Here is a 21,248-nt window from a genome sequence, read left to right on the forward strand (position 1 = left end):
ATGCCTTCAGCAGCCCAAATAACAACCAACATAAAAGTAATGTTGTGGGGTGCAGTATGTGGAAGCTACAAGCAATACAGTATTTGGATGAAAACATGAAGCTAGTTACACTTAGCACCATACTTTTTTGCAAAAAACCTTTTTTGTTTCTAATTCACCAAAACAACAACCAACATAAAAGTAATGTTGTGGGGTGCAGTATGTGGAAGCTACAAGCAATACAGTATTTGGATGAAAACATGAAGCTAGTAACACTTAGCACCATACTTTTTTGCAAAAAAACTTTTTTTGTTTCTAATTCACCAAAACTGCTTTAAATCATGCCTTCAGCAGCCCAAATAACAACCAACATAAAAGTAATGTTGTGGGGTGCAGTATGTGGAAGCTACAAGCAATACAGTATTTGGATGAATACATGAAGCTAGTTACACTTAGCACCATACTTTTTTGCAAAAAAACTTTTTTTGTTTCTAATTCACCAAAACTGCTTTAAATCATGCCTTCAGCAGCCCAAATAACAACCAACATAAAAGTAATGTTGTGGGATGCAGTATGTGGAAGCTACACGCAATACAGTATTTGGATGAAAACATGAAGCTATCTACACCTAGCACCATACTTTTTTGCAAAAAACTTTTTTTGTTTCTAATTCACCAAAACTGCTTTAAATCATGCCTTCAGCAGCCCAAATAACAACCAACATAAAAGTAATGTTGTGGGATGCAGTATGTGGAAGCTACAAGCAATACAGTATTTGGATGAAAACATGAAGCTAGTAACACTTAGCACCATACTTTTTTGCAAAAAAAACTTTTTTTGTTTCTAATTCACCAAAACTGCTTTAAACCATGCCTTCAGCAGCCCAAATAACAACCAACATAAAAGTAATGTTGTGGGATGCAGTATGTGGAAGCTACACACAATACAGTATTTGGATGAAAACATGAAGCTATCTACACCCAGCACCATACTTTTTTGCAAAAAAACTTTTTTTGTTTCTAATTCACCAAAACTGCTTTAAATCATGCCTTCAGCAGCCCAAATAACAACCAACATAAAAGTAATGTTGTGGGGTGCAGTATGTGGAAGCTACAAGCAATACAGTATTTGGATGAAAACATGAAGCTAGTTACACTTAGCACCATACTTTTTTGCAAAAAAACTTTTTTTGTTTCTAATTCACCAAAACTGCTTTAAATCATGCCTTCAGCAGCCCAAATAACAACCAACATAAAAGTAATGTTGTGGGGTGCAGTATGTGGAAGCTACAAGCAATACAGTATTTGGATGAAAACATGAAGCTAGTTACACCTAGCACCATACTTTTTTGCAAAAAACTTTTTTTGTTTCTAATTCACCAAAACTGCTTTAAATCATGCCTTCAGCAGCCCAAATAACAACCAACATAAAAGTAATGTTGTGGGGTGCAGTATGTGGAAGCTACAAGCAATACAGTATTTGGATGAAAACATGAAGCTAGTTACACTTAGCACCATACTTTTTTGCAAAAAAACTTTTTTTGTTTCTAATTCACCAAAACTGCTTTAAATCATGCCTTCAGCAGCCCAAATAACAACCAACATAAAAGTAATGTTGTGGGATGCAGTATGTGGAAGCTACAAGCAATACAGTATTTGGATGAAAACATGAAGCTAGTAACACTTAGCACCATACTTTTTTGCAAAAAAACTTTTTTTGTTTCTAATTCACCAAAACTGCTTTAAATCATGCCTTTAGCAGCCCAAATAACAACCAACATGAAAGTAATGTTGTGGGGTGCAGTATGTGGAAGCTACAAGCAATACAGTATTTGGATGAAAACATGAAGCTAGTTACACTCTTAGCACCATACTTTTTTGCAAAAAAACTTTTTTTTGTTTCTAATTCACCAAAACTGCTTTAAATCATGCCTTCAGCAGCCCAAATAACAACCAACATAAAAGTAATGTTGTGGGGTGCAGTATGTGGAAGCTACAAGCAATACAGTATTTGGATGAAAACATGAAGCTAGTTACACTTAGCACCATACTTTTTTGCAAAAAAACTTTTTTTGTTTCTAATTCACCAAAACTGCTTTAAATCATGCCTTCAGCAGCCCAAACAACAACCAACATAAAAGTAATGTTGTGGGGTGCAGTATGTGGAAGAAGCTACAAGCAATACAGTATTTGGATGAAAACATGAAGCTAGTTACACTTAGCACCATACTTTTTTGCAAAAAAACTTTTTTTGTTTCTAATTCACCAAAACTGCTTTAAATCATGCCTTTAGCAGCCCAAATAACAACCAACATGAAAGTAATGTTGTGGGGTGCAGTATGTGGAAGCTACAAGCAATACAGTATTTGGATGAAAACATGAAGCTAGTTACACTCTTAGCACCATACTTTTTTGCAAAAAAACTTTTTTTTTGTTTCTAATTCACCAAAACTGCTTTAAATCATGCCTTCAGCAGCCCAAATAACAACCAACATAAAAGTAATGTTGTGGGGTGCAGTATGTGGAAGCTACAAGCAATACAGTATTTGGATGAAAACATGAAGCTAGTTACACTTAGCACCATACTTTTTTGCAAAAAAACTTTTTTTGTTTCTAATTCACCAAAACTGCTTTAAATCATGCCTTCAGCAGCCCAAATAACAACCAACATAAAAGTAATGTTGTGGGGTGCAGTATGTGGAAGCTACAAGCAATACAGTATTTGGATGAACACATGAAGCTAGTTACACTTAGCACCATACTTTTTTGCAAAAAAACTTTTTTTGTTTCTAATTCACCAGAACTGCTTTAAATCATGCCTTCAGCAGCCCAAATAACAACCAACATAAAAGTAATGTTGTGGGGTGCAGTATGTGGAAGCTACAAGCAATACAGTATTTGGATGAAAACATGAAGCTATCTACACCTAGCACCATACTTTTTTGCAAAAAAACTTTTTTTGTTTCTAATTCACCAAAACTGCTTTAAATCATGCCTTCAGCAGCCCAAATAACAACCAACATAAAAGTAATGTTGTGGGATGCAGTATGTGGAAGCTACACACAATACAGTATTTGGATGAAAACATGAAGCTATCTACACCTAGCACCATACTTTTTTGCAAAAAAACTTTTTTTGTTTCTAATTCACCAAAACTGCTTTAAATCATGCCAACAGCAGCCCAAATAACAACCAACATAAAAGTAATGTTGTGGGGTGCAGTATGTGGAAGCTACAAGCAATACAGTATTTGGATGAAAACATGAAGCTAGTTACACTTAGCACCATACTTTTTTGCAAAAAAACTTTTTTTGTTTCTAATTCACCAAAACTGCTTTAAATCATGCCTTCAGCAGCCCAAATAACAACCAACATAAAAGTAATGTTGTGGGGTGCAGTATGTGGAAGCTACAAGCAATACAGTATTTGAATGAAAACATGAAGCAAGTTACACTTAGCACCATACTTTTTTGCAAAAAAACTTTTTTTGTTTCTAATTCACCAAAACTGCTTTAAATCATGCCTTCAGCAGCCCAAATAACAACCAACATAAAAGTAATGTTGTGGGATGCAGTATGTGGAAGCTACAAGCAATACAGTATTTGGATGAAAACATGAAGCTATCTACACCTAGCACCATACTTTTTTGCAAAAAACTTTTTTTGTTTCTAATTCACCAAAACTCCTTTAAATCATGCCTTCAGCAGCCCAAATAACAACCAACATAAAAAGTAATGTTGTGGGATGCAGTATGTGGAAGCTACACGCAATACAGTATTTGGATGAAAACATGAAGCTATCTACACCTAGCACCATACTTTTTTGCAAAAAAACTTTTTTTGTTTCTAATTCACCAAAACTGCTTTAAATCATGCCTTCAGCAGCCCAAATAACAACCAACATAAAAGTAATGTTGTGGGATGCAGTATGTGGAAGCTACAAGCAATACAGTATTTGGATGAAAACATGAAGCTATAGCACCATACTTTTTTGCAAAAAAACTTTTTTTGTTTCTAATTCACCAAAACTGCTTTAAATCATGCCTTCAGCAGCCCAAATAACAACCAACATAAAAGTAATGTTGTGGGGTGCAGTATGTGGAAGAAGCTACAAGCAATACAGTATTTGGATGAAAACATGAAGCTAGTAACACTTAGCACCATACTTTTTTGGAAAAAAACTTTTTTTGTTTCTAATTCACCAAAACTGCTTTAAATCATGCCTTCAGCAGCCCAAATAACAACCAACATAAAAGTAATGTTGTGGGGTGCAGTATGTGGAAGCTACAAGCAATACAGTATTTGGATGAAAACATGAAGCTAGTTACACTTAGCACCATACTTTTTTGCAAAAAAACTTTTTTTGTTTCTAATTCACCAAAACTGCTTTAAATCATGCCTTCAGCAGCCCAAATAACAACCAACATAAAAGTAATGTTGTGGGGTGCAGTATGTGGAAGCTACAAGCAATACAGTATTTGGATGAAAACATGAAGCTAGTTACACCTAGCACCATACTTTTTTGCAAAAAACTTTTTTTGTTTCTAATTCACCAAAACTGCTTTAAATCATGCCTTCAGCAGCCCAAATAACAACCAACATAAAAGTAATGTTGTGGGGTGCAGTATGTGGAAGCTACAAGCAATACAGTATTTGGATGAAAACATGAAGCTAGTTACACTTAGCACCATACTTTTTTGCAAAAAAACTTTTTTTGTTTCTAATTCACCAAAACTGCTTTAAATCATGCCTTCAGCAGCCCAAATAACAACCAACATAAAAGTAATGTTGTGGGATGCAGTATGTGGAAGCTACAAGCAATACAGTATTTGGATGAAAACATGAAGCTAGTAACACTTAGCACCATACTTTTTTGCAAAAAAACTTTTTTTGTTTCTAATTCACCAAAACTGCTTTAAATCATGCCTTCAGCAGCCCAAATAACAACCAACATAAAAGTAATGTTGTGGGGTGCAGTATGTGGAAGAAGCTACAAGCAATACAGTATTTGGATGAAAACATGAAGCTAGTTACACTTAGCACCATACTTTTTTGCAAAAAAACTTTTTTTGTTTCTAATTCACCAAAACTGCTTTAAATCATGCCTTTAGCAGCCCAAATAACAACCAACATGAAAGTAATGTTGTGGGGTGCAGTATGTGGAAGCTACAAGCAATACAGTATTTGGATGAAAACATGAAGCTAGTTACACTCTTAGCACCATACTTTTTTGCAAAAAAACTTTTTTTTGTTTCTAATTCACCAAAACTGCTTTAAATCATGCCTTCAGCAGCCCAAATAACAACCAACATAAAAGTAATGTTGTGGGATGCAGTATGTGGAAGCTACAAGCAATACAGTATTTGGATGAAAACATGAAGCTATCTACACCTAGCACCATACTTTTTTGCAAAAAAACTTTTTTTGTTTCTAATTCACCAAAACTGCTTTAAATCATGCCTTTAGCTGCCCAAATAACAACCAACATTAAAGTGATGTTGTGGGGTGCAGTATGTGGAAGCTACAAGCAATACAGTATTTGGATGAAAACATGAAGCTAGTTACACTTAGCACCATACTTTTTTGCAAAAAAACTTTTTTTGTTTCTAATTCACCAAAACTGCTTTAAATCATGCCTTCAGCAGCCCAAATAACAACCAACATAAAAGTAATGTTGTGGGGTGCAGCATGTGGAAGCTACAAGCAATACAGTATTTGGATGAAAACATGAAGCTAGTTACACTTAGCACCATACTTTTTTGCAAAAAAACTTTTTTTGTTTCTAATTCACCAAAACTGCTTTAAATCATGCCTTCAGCAGCCCAAATAACAACCAACATAAAAGTAATGTTGTGGGATGCAGTATGTGGAAGCTACAAGCAATACAGTATTTGGACGAAAACATGAAGCTAGTTACACTTAGCACCATACTTTTTTGCAAAAAAACTTTTTTTGTTTCTAATTCACCAAAACTGCTTTAAATCATGCCTTCAGCAGCCCAAATAACAACCAACATAAAAGTAATGTTGTGGGATGCAGTATGTGGAAGCTACACGCAATACAGTATTTGGATGAAAACATGAAGCTATCTACACCTAGCACCATACTTTTTTGCAAAAAAACTTTTTTTGTTTCTAATTCACCAAAACTGCTTTAAATCATGCCTTTAGCTGCCCAAATAACAACCAACATTAAAGTAATGTTGTGGGGTGCAGTATGTGGAAGCTACAAGCAATACAGTATTTGGATTAAAACATGAAGCTATCTACTTTTCAAATGATGAAGCTATCTACACCTAGCACCATACTTTTTTGCAAAAAAACTTTTTTTGTTTCTAATTCACCAAAACTGCTTTAAATCATGCCTTCAGCAGCCCAAATAACAACCAACATAAAAGTAATGTTGTGGGGTGCAGTATGTGGAAGCTACAAGCAATACAGTATTTGGATGAAAACATGAAGCTAGTTACACTGAGCACCATACTTTTTTGCAAAAAAACTTTTTTTGTTTCTAATTCACCAAAACTGCTTTAAATCATGCCTTCAGCAGCCCAAATAACAACCAACATAAAAGTAATGTTGTGGGGTGCATTATGTGGAAGCTACAAGCAATACAGTATTTGGATGAAAACATGAAGCTAGTTACACTTAGCACCATACTTTTTTGCAAAAAAACTTTTTTTGTTTCTAATTCACCAAAACTGCTTTAAATCATGCCTTCAGCAGCCCAAATAACAACCAACATAAAAGTAATGTTGTGGGGTGCAGTATGTGGAAGCTACAAGCAATACAGTATTTGGATGAAAACATGAAGCTAGTTACACTTAGCACCATACTTTTTTGCAAAAAAACTTTTTTTGTTTCTAATTCACCAAAACTGCTTTAAATCATGCCTTCAGCAGCCCAAATAACAACCAACATAAAAGTAATGTTGTGGGATGCAGTATGTGGAAGCTACAAGCAATACAGTATTTGGATGAAAACATGAAGCTAGTAACACTTAGCACCATACTTTTTTGCAAAAAAACTTTTTTTGTTTCTAATTCACCAAAACTGCTTTAAATCATGCCTTCAGCAGCCCAAATAACAACCAACATAAAAGTAATGTTGTGGGGTGCAGTATGTGGAAGCTACAAGCAATACAGTATTTGGATGAAAACATGAAGCTAGTTACACTTAGCACCATACTTTTTTGCAAAAAAACTTTTTTTGTTTCTAATTCACCAAAACTGCTTTAAATCATGCCTTTAGCAGCCCAAATAACAACCAACATGAAAGTAATGTTGTGGGGTGCAGTATGTGGAAGCTACAAGCAATACAGTATTTGGATGAAAACATGAAGCTAGTTACACTCTTAGCACCATACTTTTTTGCAAAAAAACTTTTTTTTGTTTCTAATTCACCAAAACTGCTTTAAATCATGCCTTCAGCAGCCCAAATAACAACCAACATAAAAGTAATGTTGTGGGGTGCAGTATGTGGAAGCTACAAGCAATACAGTATTTGGATGAAAACATGAAGCTAGTTACACTTAGCACCATACTTTTTTGCAAAAAAACTTTTTTTGTTTCTAATTCACCAAAACTGCTTTAAATCATGCCTTCAGCAGCCCAAATAACAACCAACATAAAAGTAATGTTGTGGGGTGCAGTATGTGGAAGCTACAAGCAATACAGTATTTGGATGAAAACATGAAGCTAGTTACACTTAGCACCATACTTTTTTTGCAAAAAAACTTTTTTTGTTTCTAATTCACCAAAACTGCTTTAAATCATGCCTTCAGCAGCCCAAATAACAACCAACATAAAAGTAATGTTGTGGGGTGCAGTATGTGGAAGCTACAAGCAATACAGTATTTGGATGAAAACATGAAGCTATCTACACCTAGCACCATACTTTTTTGCAAAAAAAATTTTTTTGTTTCTAATTCACCAAAACTGCTTTAAATCATGCCTTCAGCAGCCCAAATAACAACCAACATAAAAGTAATGTTGTGGGGTGCAGTATGTGGAAGCTACAAGCAATACTGTATTTGGATGAAAACATGAAGCTAGTTACACCTAGCACCATACTTTTTTGCAAAAAAACTTTTTTTGTTTCTAATTCACCAAAACTGCTTTAAATCATGCCTTCAGCAGCCCAAATAACAACCAACATAAAAGTAATGTTGTGGGATGCAGTATGTGGAAGCTACACGCAATACAGTATTTGGATGAAAACATGAAGCTATCTACACCTAGCACCATACTTTTTTGCAAAAAAACTTTTTTTGTTTCTAATTCACCAAAACTGCTTTAAATCATGCCTTTAGCTGCCCAAATAACAACCAACATTAAAGTAATGTTGTGGGGTGCAGTATGTGGAAGCTACAAGCAATACAGTATTTGGATTAAAACATGAAGCTATCTACTTTTCAAATGATGAAGCTATCTACACCTAGCACCATACTTTTTTGCAAAAAAACTTTTTTTGTTTCTAATTCACCAAAACTGCTTTAAATCATGCCTTCAGCAGCCCAAATAACAACCAACATAAAAGTAATGTTGTGGGGTGCAGTATGTGGAAGCTACAAGCAATACAGTATTTGGATGAAAACATGAAGCTAGTTACACCTAGCACCATACTTTTTTGCAAAAAAACTTTTTTTGTTTCTAATTCACCAAAACTGCTTTAAATCATGCCTTCAGCAGCCCAAATAACAACCAACATAAAAAGTAATGTTGTGGGATGCAGTATGTGGAAGCTACACGCAATACAGTATTTGGATGAAAACATGAAGCTATCTACACCTAGCACCATACTTTTTTGCAAAAAAACTTTTTTTGTTTCTAATTCACCAAAACTGCTTTAAATCATGCCTTTAGCTGCCCAAATAACAACCAACATTAAAGTAATGTTGTGGGGTGCAGTATGTGGAAGCTACAAGCAATACAGTATTTGGATTAAAACATGAAGCTATCTACTTTTCAAATGATGAAGCTATCTACACCTAGCACCATACTTTTTTGCAAAAAAACTTTTTTTGTTTCTAATTCACCAAAACTGCTTTAAATCATGCCTTCAGCAGCCCAAATAACAACCAACATAAAAGTAATGTTGTGGGGTGCAGTATGTGGAAGCTACAAGCAATACAGTATTTGGATGAAAACATGAAGCTAGTTACACTGAGCACCATACTTTTTTGCAAAAAAACTTTTTTTGTTTCTAATTCACCAAAACTGCTTTAAATCATGCCTTCAGCAGCCCAAATAACAACCAACATAAAAGTAATGTTGTGGGGTGCATTATGTGGAAGCTACAAGCAATACAGTATTTGGATGAAAACATGAAGCTAGTTACACTTAGCACCATACTTTTTTGCAAAAAAACTTTTTTTGTTTCTAATTCACCAAAACTGCTTTAAATCATGCCTTCAGCAGCCCAAATAACAACCAACATAAAAGTAATGTTGTGGGATGCAGTATGTGGAAGCTACACGCAATACAGTATTTGGATGAAAACATGAAGCTATCTACTTTTCAAATGATGAAGCTATCTACACCTAGCACCATACTTTTTTGCAAAAAAACTTTTTTTGTTTCTAATTCACCAAAACTGCTTTAAATCATGCCTTCAGCAGCCCAAATAACAACCAACATAAAAGTAATGTTGTGGGATGCAGTATGTGGAAGCTACAAGCAATACAGTATTTGGATGAAAACATGAAGCTAGTTACACTTAGCACCATACTTTTTTGCAAAAAAACTTTTTTTGTTTCTAATTCACCAAAACTGCTTTAAATCATGCCTTTAGCTGCCCAAATAACAACCAACATTAAAGTAATGTTGTGGGGTGCAGTATGTGGAAGCTACGGGGCGTGGCTTGACCATCGAGTGAGATGGCAGCATAGTGCAAGAGCTCTGTGAGGATTTGGGCTTTTTTCATTAAAAAAACAGCATTCAACTTTGGACCCGTTCCAGAATCGAACTACTATTGGACTGATTGGAAGATGCAAAAGCAGAAGTTTTCAACCAAAACTTCGGGTGCCTCGAAACCTGTGGAAAAGCTTGTGATTGAAGACACTGAGTCCCCACGTAAGAAACAGGCTAAGATGGGTGAGGAATTTGAGAGATCAGGTATGACTGTTACGGAACCTCGATTAATTAAGCTGCTTACGGATCTCAGGAATGGGATTCGTGATGATTTGATGAAAGAGATTTCCGTTATTAAGAAGGATATAAACGAACTGGACATTCGTGTGGATCGTACTGAACAGGCTCTTGGTCTGCAGAGGAACTCACATTTAGAGTTAGAAAAGCGTGTGGATCTGCTTGAACACCAACTCGAGCTAAGTAAACTAAAAATTGCTGATTTGGAAGATCGTAGTAGGCGCAATAATATACGGATCAGAAATATACCTGAATCCATACAAAATCAAGATCTAGGCGCATATGTTAAAAAAATTATTGGCTCAGTTCTGAAAAATCGTGCTGAACCAGAGATTTTGATTGACCGATGCCATCGGCTGCCGAAGTCCAACCGAGCTCCTAAGGAGGCTGCAAGGGACACTATAGCACGATTACATTTCTTCCATGTTAAGGATGAGTTCCTGACTGCTGTGAGAACGGGTGCTAATCTCTGTGAGGAGTATACAAACCTCAAATTCTTTCAAGATTTTTCTGCTTCCACTATGTCACGAAGAAAAGATTTTCAATTTCTTACAAGGGAATTACAAGCTCTGAATATCCGATACAGATGGGGATTCCCTGTTAAAGTTTTATTTAGGCATGATGGTCAGAACTATGTTATAACATCACCGGAAGAGGGAAAGGATTTTTTACAAATATTTTCGCCAAGACGTCACGAATCTAAGGGACAAAGATTTGATCGCAGAATGCATACCAAAATTGCAGAAGCTGCAGCTATATTGGATGAAGGAGCCATTATTGCGGAGTAATAGGTTTGATTTATTGATATGTGCTCTATACATATAGACATTGATTTTTTTTCCGTGTTTTTCTATTTTTTGTTTTCTTTTTGCAAGTTGATGGCGCTGACTGGGCGTGCCACACCTATTTCAAATCTCTGGAATTTCCTTATTCCTCTATTGTTCTCAGGAGTAAACAACCGGAACTTCTTTGTTAAATAAACATTGCAGTATCTCTGCAGGAGCATGGATATGTTGTTAAGAAACACTGCTACAGGGACACCGCCCAGCTATTGTTTTAAAACTATCCATATATTTTTGAGGTCTTTTTTTAACTGTCTTAATTCGAACTGGCTACTTGTTGATAATGTTTCTTTTTTATTATTTATTTCCATTTTTATTTGTTTTCTTTTGTTTCTATTTTTTTCTTATATGTGTGGGTCTTTAATAGATTTCTTTTATTTTTTATTTTTTTCATTCGTTTTTATGCAACGTTATTAATTATTACATTATCCCTGTCCTCACTGTTCTCTCGCTACCACCCCAACAGTAAGGCCTTTTTTTTTTACCATCAATGGAGAGGAGTATATTTTTAATTTCTTTTTACTCCTCTCTTTGGGCCTATTTTTTTATCTTTGGTATATATTTTATTTGTTCCAAATTTAGTTGGTTCCCCATTAGGAAGGGAATCATTTCTTTTTTAGTTTTGTTGTTTTTCCCCTACCCATTTGTAATCAATGGAAGCTCTTGTGTGATACTTCTTATTTTGTTTCTTTTGGTTCTCTCGCTGTGCGTGCTTGTACCTCCTTTACAATACCCTTTCATGTTTTTAAAATTTGATGTGTTAGGCCCAATCCCTTTATTTTGTGTTTTAGCCATTCACAGTCTTGTGTTCATTTTTGATGTTCCTTATAATCAATGGTATTGAAAATAATGTCCTTTAATGTTAATGGATTGGGCTCTTTTCATAAAAGAAGGCTGTTGTTGAAGGAGGCTAGGGAGAAGCGTGTAGATGTTTTGTGCATACAGGAGTCCCACTTTAAAAATGATTTTAATCCCCACATTTTTGCTAGGTATTATCCCATTCAATTTCATTCTAAGTTTTCTTCAAAGGCTAGGGGAACTTCTATTTTTTTTAACAAATCATTGGCTATCAAGACTTTGGCAACTATTATTGATCCTGACGGTAGATATGTGTTATGGGTGGGTAAAGTGAATAACGTAGATTATTCCATTTTCAACGTTTATTTTCCAACGAGTTCCCAATTTCAATATTTGAAAACCGTTATGCAAACAGCTCTTGATGAATGTAGGGGGAGAGTGATTGTTTGTGGTGATACTAATTTCGTATTGGACCCTGAAAGTGATGTCTCGAGGGAGGAATCCTCTTCCAATTCAAATTCTTATATGTCCACTGCAAAGAGGTGCTCCAAATTGTTGCAATCCAAATGTTACTATGATGTGTGGCGTCTCCTACATCCTAATGAAAGAGATTATACTTTTTACTCAGCTGGCCACAATATGTACTCTCGTATCGATCGCTTTCTAGTGCCTGAAAATATGTTAGCTTTCATTGTGAAAGCTGAAATTTTAGATTTTAAATGGTCAGATCATGCTCCTATTACTCTGGGTATTCATGAAACAATACCACATGTTCCTTATAGACCTTGGAGACTGAATGATTTCATTTTGAATAACATAGATGAAAAAATCTTGGCTGAAAAAACGTTATCTTCATATTTTGAAGAAAACATTACTGAAGATATTCCATATTCTACTATTTGGAATGCTCATAAGGCTGTGTTAAGAGGACATTTTATTCAGAGAAATTCTTATATTAGGAAAACATCGTCTGCAAATGTTAAAACTTTGGAGAAAGAATTATATAATTTAAATTTAGCAAATAAGTTAGGCCCTTCTTTCTCTGTTTCAGCTTTAATTAAAGACGTGAAAACAAAATTGGATAAACTTAATTTGGAAAAGAGTGCTAAAACTTTACGATCTTTAAAAATGTCATTTTACTCAAAGGGTAATAAAGCCTCTAATTTATTAGCGAATAAATTAAAACAAAAAACTATACAATCTAGAATACCTTATATATTGGATGATTCTGGCCAGAAAATTTTACATCCTAGGGACATATCTAATTCTTTTGCTGCATATTATAAGTCACTTTATAACCTTAAAGATTCCCCTCTGGAAACGCAACCAACCTCTGCTAAAATAACTGAATTTTTGGATAAAACTAATCTCCCTAGAATCCCTGATTTTCATGTTGAATTTCTTGAGTCGGACATTTCTTTGGAGGAGGTGCTTCGAGCTATTAAAGATACTCCATCTGGTAAGGCACCGGGTCCTGATGGTTTTTCTGCTCTATACTATCACAAATTTAAAAATATCTTATTGCCACATTTAACGAAATTGTTTAACGAATATTGGAAAAATGGCTATATTCCTGATGAATCCCTTTGTGCCCAAATTTCTACTTTACCTAAACCCGGGAAGGAACCTGATAGGTGTTCCAATTTTAGGCCCATTTCTCTAATTAATAATGACACCAAATTATACTCGAAAATATTAGCTAATCGTATCTCAAGTTTATTGCCTCTGCTTGTTCATAACGATCAAGTAGGTTTTATTCCCAGACGTCAAGCAACAGACAATACGAGACGTTTTATTAATTTGATCTCATATATTCAAAAATCTAAACACCCCTCTTTATTTTTATCACTCGATGCTGAAAAGGCATTTGATAGGGTCCATTGGGGATATTTGGAAGATGTTTTGATTCGGTTTGGGTTCCCAGCTGCTTTGAGAAAAGCTATTTTTGCTTTGTATCAGAAGCCTACTGCAAAAGTGCTGGCCTCTGGAGTTTTGTCCGACTCATTCTCGTTATCCAATGGGACTAGGCAGGGTTGCCCTTTGTCACCTTTACTTTTTGCTTTAGCTATTGAGCCTTTGGCTGAGGCAATAAGAGTTGATAGTAATATTCAGGGTGTTACAATAGATGGAGATACTCACAAATTGGGTTTATTTGCAGACGATGTAATTCTTACGTTAAGTGATCCAGCTACTTCTATGGGTCATTTATTTTCTCTTCTTAGAGAATTTCGTGAAGTGTCCTTTTATAAAATTAATGATAGCAAAACACAGGCATTACCATTCCATATAAAGAGGAATGATTTGACTGCTCTTAAAAGATCGTATGACTTTGACTGGAGGAAGAGCTTTATTTCCTATTTAGGCATTAATTTATGTAAAAATTTAAAACATATGTATGCTTACAATTCAAAGACTTTTTGGCCCTCTTTGCTACTGGATCTTGAGAGGTGGGACAATCTTGAGATTTCATGGTTGGGTAGAATACACTCCATTAAGATGGTTATTCTCCCTAAGATTTTGTATTTTTTAAGAGCCATACCTTTAAGTGTGCCTATTTCTTTTTTTGATTCGGTGCGTTCTGCCCTCATAAAGTTTATATGGAGGAAGAAGCCTAGCAGAGTCAAATTTACCACTTTGACTAATTCTAGAGACAATTTCGGATTGGGGGTGCCAGATTTTAGGAATTATTATTATGCATCGAATGCGTCTAGCGCTTTCAAATTTAATTTGGACAGGGATTGGCCTAGATGGCTGATTATGGAAATTAATAAACTAAAACCTTTTTGTATAAAATATGTTTTATGGGTTTCACATTCTAATCGGCCCAGGTTTACAAAAATGTACCCCTCAACTAAATTGGCTATACTCTCTTGGGATAGATTATTTAATAAACTACCAGGATCTATTACTTGGTCCAGGGCGATGTCACTTGGTTCCTTGAGATATGTTCTTCCAGACCTAGATATAGATTACTGGAATGGCAAACATATTTTTTCTATTAATGATTTCTTTAAGAATAATTCGGCTCTATCATTTACAAAATTACAAAAAAAATATAATTTAGATGCTGACAGGCAATGTGATTATGACTTCATTCTTCAAATTATTCAAGAACGATTTAATATATCTGATTTTGATGTGGATCAGTCTCATTTAGCTTTGACTGATATAGAGACAGTTTATATTAATGCCCCGGACCTGATAGGTACTATCTCATTGTGTTACTCTTCCCTCTCCTCAAAGGTTTCAGAAAAACTTAAATTTTTATCGGCCTGGGAAGAGGAATTAGGTAAAACATACGATCTAGCTGTCTGGAATGATGTGTTCTCGGGACTAAGGGGCATAACACAATGCGCACAACATTTTGAAAATCATTTTAAGATAATATACAGATGGTACCTGACCCCGGAAAGGCTTTTTCGCATGAAGATGACTACAAGTTTTAAATGTTGGAGAGGCTGTAATGGCCCAGGTAATCTCCTTCATATTTTTTGGAATTGTCCATTAATTAAACCTATGTGGGACTCTTTATTACCAATAATTAGACTTATAAATAGCGAGATTGAGGTACTTGGGCCAGAACTATGTATTTTTAAACATTTTCCGTCTGATTTGCCTAAAATAGATAAGATCATCATAGGTCATTTGCTGATTGCAGCTACTATCCTTATCCCTAAGTATTGGAAAACAGGAGTTGTTCCGACTATAAAAGAAATCTTATATATGACTTTGGAGAATAAATCTTATGAATCTTCCATTAGGCCACCCTCAGCTTTTAACACACAACTTTTATTTTTTTGGGACACCTGGGAAGAGAAAATTAGAAAGAAATTTTTACTTTAGTTTATCTTTTTTGTTCCTTTAGATTATTATTTTTTCAATTTTGCATTTCTGCACGCTTCTTCTTAATCTTTCATCCATATGTATTTTTTTTATATGGCGAGATAACTTTGGTTAAAGTGAAGACAGAGACTTCCGGATTGAAGATTTTAATAATTTACATTTCCATTTTACCCCCCTGTTTTTTCCCCCCTTGTTTTTTTTTTCTCTTTCGAGTGATAATTGTTGTAACTACTATTTCCCAATTCTATGGTTTCAATTTGAATTATTATTGTACACTGTATATTGTATGTGCGATACTGTTTGACAGTCTCATCTGTTTGATGTTATAATTACATTTACTTTTGTTTTGTATTTTATAAAACTGTAATAAAAAATATTTGAAAAGTATGTGGAAGCTACAAGCAATACAGTATTTGGATGAAAACATGAAGCTAGTTACACTTAGCACCATACTTTTTTGCAAAAAAACTTTTTTTGTTTCTAATTCACCAAAACTGCTTTAAATCATGCCTTCAGCAGCCCAAATAACAACCAACATAAAAGTAATGTTGTGGGGTGCAGTATGTGGAAGCTACAAGCAATACAGTATTTGGATGAAAACATGAAGCAAGTTACACTTAGCACCATACTTTTTTGCAAAAAAACTTTTTTTGTTTCTAATTCACCAAAACTGCTTTAAATCATGCCTTCAGCAGCCCAAATAACAACCAACATAAAAGTAATGTTGTGGGATGCAGTATGTGGAAGCTACACGCAATACAGTATTTGGATGAAAACATGAAGCTAGTTACACTTAGCACCATACTTTTTTGCAAAAAAACTTTTTTTGTTTCTAATTCACCAAAACTGCTTTAAATCATGCCTTCAGCAGCCCAAATAACAACCAACATTAAAGTAATGTTGTGGGATGCAGTATGTGGAAGCTACAAGCAATACAGTATTTGGATGAAAACATGAAGCTATCTACACCTAGCACCATACTTTTTTGCAAAAAAACTTTTTTTGTTTCTAATTCACCAAAACTGCTTTAAATCATGCCTTCAGCAGCCCAAATAACAACCAACATAAAAGTAATGTTGTGGGGTGCAGTATGTGGAAGCTACAAGCAATACAGTATTTGGATGAAAACATGAAGCTAGTTACACCTAGCACCATACTTTTTTGCAAAAAAACTTTTTTTGTTTCTAATTCACCAAAACTGCTTTAAATCATGCCTTCAGCAGCCCAAATAACAACCAACATAAAAAGTAATGTTGTGGGATGCAGTATGTGGAAGCTACACGCAATACAGTATTTGGATGAAAACATGAAGCTATCTACACCTAGCACCATACTTTTTTGCAAAAAAACTTTTTTTGTTTCTAATTCACCAAAACTGCTTTAAATCATGCCTTCAGCAGCCCAAATAACAACCAACATAAAAGTAATGTTGTGGGATGCAGTATGTGGAAGCTACACGCAATACAGTATTTGGATGAAAACATGAAGCTATCTACACCTAGCACCATACTTTTTTGCAAAAAAACTTTTTTTGTTTCTAATTCACCAAAACTGCTTTAAATCATGCCTTCAGCAGCCCAAATAACAACCAACATAAAAGTAATGTTGTGGGATGCAGTATGTGGAAGCTACACACAATACAGTATTTGGATGAAAACATGAAGCTATCTACACCTAGCACCATACTTTTTTGCAAAAAAACTTTTTTTGTTTCTAATTCACCAAAACTGCTTTAAATCATGCCTTCAGCAGCCCAAATAACAACCAACATAAAAGTAATGTTGTGGGATGCAGTATGTGGAAGCTACAAGCAATACAGTATTTGGATGAAAACATGAAGCTATCTACACCTAGCACCATACTTTTTTGCAAAAAAACTTTTTTTGTTTCTAATTCACCAAAACTGCTTTAAATCATGCCTTTAGCTGCCCAAATAACAACCAACATTAAAGTAATGTTGTGGGGTGCAGTATGTGGAAGCTACAAGCAATACAGTATTTGGATGAAAACATGAAGCTAGTTACACTTAGAACCATACTTTTTTGCAAAAAAACTTTTTTTGTTTCTAATTCACCAAAACTGCTTTAAATCATGCCTTCAGCAGCACAAATAACAACCAACATAAAAGTAATGTTGTGGGGTGCAGTATGTGGAAGCTACAAGCAATACAGTATTTGGATGAAAACATGAAGCTAGTTACACCTAGCACCATACTTTTTTGCAAAAAACTTTTTTTGTTTCTAATTCACCAAAACTGCTTTAAATCATGCCTTCAGCAGCCCAAATAACAACCAACATAAAAAGTAATGTTGTGGGATGCAGTATGTGGAAGCTACATGCAATACAGTATTTGGATGAAAACATGAAGCTATCTACACCTAGCACCATACTTTTTTGCAAAAAAACTTTTTTTGTTTCTAATTCACCAAAACTGCTTTAAATCATGCCTTCAGCAGCCCAAATAACAACCAACATAAAAGTAATGTTGTGGGGTGCAGTATGTGGAAGCTACAAGCAATACAGTATTTGGATGAAAACATGAAGCTAGTTACACTTAGCACCATACTTTTTTGCAAAAAAACTTTTTTTGTTTCTAATTCACCAAAACTGCTTTAAATCATGCCTTCAGCAGCCCAAATAACAACCAACATAAAAGTAATGTTGTGGGATGCAGTATGTGGAAGCTACAAGCAATACAGTATTTGGATGAAAACATGAAGCTAGTAACACTTAGCACCATACTTTTTTGGAAAAAAACTTTTTTTGTTTCTAATTCACCAAAACTGCTTTAAATCATGCCTTCAGCAGCCCAAATAACAACCAACATAAAAGTAATGTTGTGGGGTGCAGTATGTGGAAGCTACAAGCAATACAGTATTTGGATGAAAACATGAAGCTAGTTACACTTAGCACCATACTTTTTTGCAAAAAAACTTTTTTTGTTTCTAATTCACCAAAACTGCTTTAAATCATGCCTTCAGCAGCCCAAATAACAACCAACATAAAAGTAATGTTGTGGGATGCAGTATGTGGAAGCTACACGCAATACAGTATTTGGATGAAAACATGAAGCTATCTACACCTAGCACCATACTTTTTTGCAAAAAAACTTTTTTTGTTTCTAATTCACCAAAACTGCTTTAAATCATGCCTTCAGCAGCCCAAATAACAACCAACATAAAAGTAATGTTATGGGATGCAGTATGTGGAAGCTACACGCAATACAGTATTTGGATGAAAACATGAAGCTATCTACACCTAGCACCATACTTTTTTGCAAAAAAACTTTTTTTGTTTCTAATTCACCAAAACTGCTTTAAATCATGCCTTCAGCAGCCCAAATAACAACCAACATAAAAGTAATGTTGTGGGATGCAGTATGTGGAAGCTACACACAATACAGTATTTGGATGAAAACATGAAGCTATCTACACCTAGCACCATACTTTTTTGCAAAAAAACTTTTTTTGTTTCTAATTCACCAAAACTGCTTTAAATCATGCCTTTAGCTGCCCAAATAACAACCAACATTAAAGTAATGTTGTGGGGTGCAGTATGTGGAAGCTACAAGCAATACAGTATTTGGATTAAAACATGAAGCTATCTACTTTTCAAATGATGAAGCTATCTACACCTAGCACCATACTTTTTTGCAAAAAAACTTTTTTTGTTTCTAATTCACCAAAACTGCTTTAAATCATGCCTTCAGCAGCCCAAATAACAACCAACATAAAAGTAATGTTGTGGGGTGCAGTATGTGGAAGCTACAAGCAATACAGTATTTGGATGAAAACATGAAGCTAGTTACACTTAGCACCATACTTTTTTGCAAAAAAACTTTTTTTGTTTCTAATTCACCAAAACTGCTTTAAATCATGCCTTCAGCAGCCCAAATAACAACCAACATAAAAGTAATGTTGTGGGGTGCATTATGTGGAAGCTACAAGCAATACAGTATTTGGATGAAAACATGAAGCTAGTTACACTTAGCACCATACTTTTTTGCAAAAAAACTTTTTTTGTTTCTAATTCACCAAAACTGCTTTAAATCATGCCTTCAGCAGCCCAAATAACAACCAACATAAAAGTAATGTTGTGGGGTGCAGTATGTGGAAGCTACAAGCAATACAGTATTTGGATGAAAACATGAAGCTAGTAACACTTAGCACCATACTTTTTTGCAAAAAAACTTTTTTTGTTTCTAATTCACCAAAACTGCTTTAAATCATGCCTTCAGCAGCCCAAATAACAACCAACATAAAAGTAATGTTGTGGGGTGCATTATGTGGAAGCTACAAGCAATACAGTATTTGGATGAAAACATGAAGCTAGTTACACTTAGCACCATACTTTTTTGCAAAAAAACTTTTTTTGTTTCTAATTCACCAAAACTGCTTTAAATCATGCCTTCAGCAGCCCAAATAACAACCAACATAAAAGTAATGTTGTGGGATGCAGTATGTGGAAGCTACACGCAATACAGTATTTGGATGAAAACATGAAGCTATCTACACCTAGCACCATACTTTTTTGCAAAAAACTTTTTTTGTTTCTAATTCACCAAAACTGCTTTAAATCATGCCTTCAGCAGCCCAAATAACAACCAACATAAAAGTAATGTTGTGGGATGCAGTATGTGGAAGCTACAAGCAATACAGTATTTGGATGAAAACATGAAGCTATCTACACCTAGCACCATACTTTTTTGCAAAAAAACTTTTTTTGTTTCTAATTCACCAAAACTGCTTTAAATCATGCCTTCAGCAGCCCAAATAACAACCAACATAAAAGTAATGTTGTGGGGTGCAGTATGTGGAAGCTACAAGCAATACAGTATTTGGATGAAAACATGAAGCTAGTAACACTTAGCACCATACTTTTTTGCAAAAAAACTTTTTTTGTTTCTAATTCACCAAAACTGCTTTAAATCATGCCTTCAGCAGCCCAAATAACAACCAACATAAAAGTAATGTTGTGGGATGCAGTATGTGGAAGCTACAAGCAATACAGTATTTGGATGAAAACATGAAGCTATCTACACCTAGCACCATACTTTTTTGCAAAAAAACCTTTTTTGTTTCTAATTCACCAAAACTGCTTTAAATCATGCCTTCAGCAGCCCAAATAACAACCAACATAAAAGTAATGTTGTGGGATGCAGTATGTGGAAGCTACAAGCAATACAGTATTTGGATTAAAACATGAAGCTATCTACTTTTCAAATGATGAAGCTATCTACACCTAGCACCATACTTTTTTGCAAAAAAACTTTTTTTGTTTCTAATTCACCAAAACTGCTTTAAATCATGCCTTCAGCAGCCCAAATAACAACCAACATAAAAGTAATGTTGTGGGATGCAGTATGTGGAAGCTACAAGCAATACAGTATTTGGATGAAAACATGAAGCTATCTACACCTAGCACCATACTTTTTTGCAAAAAAACTTTTTTTGTTTCTAATTCACCAAAACTGCTTTAAATCATGCCTTCAGCAGCCCAAATAACAACCAACATAAAAGTAATGTTGTGGGGTGCAGTATGTGGAAGCTACAAGCAATACAGTATTTGGATGAAAACATGAAGCTAGTAACACTTAGCACCATACTTTTTTGCAAAAAAACTTTTTTTGTTTCTAATTCAC

Source organism: Spea bombifrons, chromosome 5 (assembly GCF_027358695.1).
Source record: "Spea bombifrons isolate aSpeBom1 chromosome 5, aSpeBom1.2.pri, whole genome shotgun sequence".
Lineage (NCBI taxonomy): Eukaryota > Metazoa > Chordata > Amphibia > Anura > Pelobatidae > Spea > Spea bombifrons.